The sequence below is a fragment of the Cornus florida genome, unplaced genomic scaffold, assembly GCF_030987335.1.
Source record: "Cornus florida cultivar Cherokee Brave unplaced genomic scaffold, ASM3098733v1 CherokeeBrave_3.0.0_Hap2_Chr03, whole genome shotgun sequence".
In the NCBI taxonomy this organism is placed as follows: Eukaryota; Viridiplantae; Streptophyta; class Magnoliopsida; order Cornales; family Cornaceae; genus Cornus; species Cornus florida.
Genome location: NW_026775573.1, coordinates 50,284,855 through 50,288,764, shown reverse-complemented (window position 1 = coordinate 50,288,764; position 3,910 = coordinate 50,284,855).

Genomic DNA, 3,910 nt, shown 5'->3' with positions numbered 1-3,910 from the left:
ATATTCCTCCCTCATTTCTATCTTTAATTTCATTTCTTGCGAAGTCTAGATACTTGTTTTTGGTTCATATGCATTGCTAGGAACCTTGGTAAGGATTGCATGAGCTTTCATGTTGAAATTGAGCATTTTCCATAAGTTCGATCGATCTCAAATGAGAGTTCGATCGATCGAACTTCATTCCTGTAGCAAACCTGCATCCAAATCACTCTCTGTCTCATTGATCCAAGAAAATCTTCAGATCTCAGTTCTCAGTTAGATCAATCATAAGTCCTTAGATCGATCCAAACATCAAGTTTGATCGATCTAGAGTTTCAACACTTAGAAAAATTTTGAGCCTGCATCAACCTGCATATTTCAGCTTTCTGTCAAATCGATCGAAAACATTCCTTGATCGATCTAAAATTCTTCGATCGATCCAACTTCATCATTGGATCGATCTTCAGTTCCAACACTTAGAAAAAATTTTGAACCCAAAAACCTGCATATTTTTGGCCCTCTGTCAGATCGATCGAACATTTATTCAGATTGATCTCATCTCTGGAAATTCATTTCTTTAACTTTTATTTTGACTTTTTAATTTAAAAAAAAAAAATCCAAAAATATTTTTCATTCTAAATTTTTAGTTTTTATTATTTATTTTATTTCATTTTAAAAATTCAAAAAAAATATTTTCATATTTTCAATTTTTAATTTTTGATTTTTAGTTTTTAATTTTTCTATTTTCCAAAAATATTAAAAATTTCAAAAATACTTCGAGGAGAGATTATTTCAGTTCGATCGATGTGAGATTTCAGTTCGATCGATCGAACTAGTCGGGACATGTTTTTAAAAATGAAACTGAGGGTTTCAAGATCGATTCTAAAGATCGATCTAGCCCTCTCACAACCCTAGGAGCTCTTCACCGCTGCATCCCATTTCCTCCATCTCTGGCGAGACCTCCGACGACCTCCATCGTGCCTGAATCTCTTTCTCTCATCTCGGATGTCATCACCCCCTTCGCATCTCCACTTCTCTCCTTGATTTGAGTAAGATCCGAACTTCCATCTTGCATTTTCAAGCTTCCATATGATCCATTCATGCTTTACTTGTTAGATCTAAGTTGTTTTGAGGATAAAAATCTCCATTGTTGAAGCTTTGAGCATCTTTGTATATATGTTTTTATATATGTGTATATATTTGTATATATTTTGAATTTTGTTTCAATTTTTGGGAGTATGGGCCTCATAAAGTGATTAAGATTGATGATTTGTCGTGTTGATGGGCCCACGACCTTGTTCGTGAAGGCCCCGTGCCATCCACGTCACAGATCTGTGAATGTTTATGTTCTTCGCACAGTGAGATTGATCGAATCTATTTCTCAGATCAATCTAGTAAGATCGATCGAACTTAGTTTCTCAGTTTCTCAGATCGATCAAGTAAGATCGATCTCACAATTTTTGTGATCGATCGAACTTCACAGATTTCATCTACACATTCCATACATTTTATCTTGTGTTCCATGATATCTCATTTATGCCCAATGCCTGTGATTTTCCACATTGGATGCATTTCATACATATACTGTTTAACATGTTCACATCCTGTCACTTGCATAGATTCATGTCATTTATCTGTTTTGTCTATCTTACTTAGCATACATGACTCTATAGATTGTGATTTAAATTTCTTAATCTGGCACTGACTTCCTTTTTTGAGTTTTCTTTTTATTTTGCAGGCCATGACTCGATACAAGACCGTTGCCAAGCGGCAACATGGCCAGCAGAGGAGAGTCAGACAGAGGAGAGAGGAGCCAGGAAAGCCCTCACATAGACATGAGGAGTCTACAGAGCCTACTCCACCTCAGTCCCCATTATTTGCCAGCAGACGACATTCTTCTGCCGAGGAATCTCCTTCTCATCCTGCTCAGGCTGAGCACATACCATCTCCATCTCCACCCTCAGCTCAGCCAGCTCGGGAGCTAGACAGGCCGTTGCCTAGATATACACGCCTTTTAGTGGCACACGAGTCAGTCTTTGATATCGACTTCTTCTCCAGATACAGTCTGACTCGGACTGCATATGATAATATCAACCGTAGGGGTATCTCAGCCATTTTCGCCCCTATCACATACCTGGTTGACCCGAGGCTTGTCCGGATGTTCTTCCAGAACCTCTGACCTGCCCCGAGTAATTTGGCGGAGCTACGTACTACCGTGGACGGCCATCCTATCTCTATCACTACGGATACATTATCCAGATCTTGCCGGTGCCCACATCTCTACCCGCCCGATCTCCAGGATGCCTATCCTACATTATACAGGCCTACCTATGCATTCATAGCCGAGGCACTTACAGGACATTACAGTGAGGGCGACATATTTGCTACCCGCACCTATCTGCCCGATGACCTGTGGTTCTATGATTCAGTTTTGTTCCTGTAATGTATTCATGGCCGGCCACAAGATACAGAGGCGCGGCGATTATCTAACAGCTCTTTATGCATTCTACACAGGATGTTGGGTTTCTATTCTAGCGCTGATATGGAGCGTTATGATAAAGCTTTATGCAGACCATATCAGCAAGGCCAAGCCCAAACGGGCTAGATTTCTTCCATTTGGCCATCTCATTACTCAGATTTTGCGAGACCAGCGCTATCCCTTCCATCCACAAGAGCGCCCAGAGAGAGGAGCCTGCTCATTTAAAGAGGCAGGACTGGAATAAGACATATAATGCTCTTATCAAGAGTCTTAGAGAGGACGCTGTGATAGCAATAGAGGAGGATGAAGAGGCAGAGTTAGCAGCAGCAGCAGCAGAGTCAGATGCACCAGCAACGGACGATGGACCAGTAGATCCGGCTGCCATACATATGGATATTGACTTGGAACAGCCTGCAAAGGACCCAGAGCAGCACTCTCCAGTTGGGTCGCCCGTTCACGATGAGGAGCAGGCTCAGGATCACTATTCTTCCGATCCATCCATACCTGAGGCTCTAGTACCGACACCCGGCTTTAGAGAGCGTATCTAGGCTTTGGAGGATGCCGCAGTCTCTATCCGAGCAGACACTGTCTCTATCCGAGCTAATATTTCTTCTTTATGTACGGATGTCATGACTGCATTCAGAGATTTATCCAGAGACATCAGAGGAGCACGCCTTGCCCGTCCTTCCTCCTTCACTTGATCTTTCCACTTCTCTTAGCCCTCCATTATATCTGTGATATCTGCTACATTTTTGATACTGTTATATTTTTTTTTACAGCCAGTCTGTCAGCTTTGATACTGGATGTACTGTACTTTATTTTTCTGTTTATATATGCTTTATTTTGGATGTCATATGCTTATATTGATATATCTGTCTGTTTGACTCCATCAGGTGCATCCCAGTGACTTCAGTGTGAGAGAGTGCTACATAATTTTCAGGACCACCCTTATATCTCTCTCACTACTTTATTTCATTATCCCATTTACACTTGCATGCCCACTATGCACTGATTATCCCTTTTTGTTATCTGATGAGTTTATCCAAGTGCCATCTTTTCAAGACTACAGTTAATCCCAAGTTTGGGGGGGCTATGCCACCCACTTTGGATACTTTTGTCCCGGCCAATCTTTGCCTTAGTAGAACTGGTATACTCTTTCTTTTGTTCTCCTGCACATTGAGGACACTGTGCCATTTAAGTTTGGGGGTAATGGTGTATTTTGTAATGTTTGCTTTAAATTCAAAATTTTGAGCATGACTTGTGTATTTGAGGGATTATCTATGATTGGTCCATGACTAACTATGATTTTGATCTTTTGAGGACTATATTGCTTAAAATTTAAAAATTGCTTGACTTAAGAGTCCAATACTCTTTGTATGCCTTTTGAATGCCATTTAGGAGTAAATTTTTTGAAAAATTGATATCTTGCTTGCACTTATGGTCCATATCATCCTG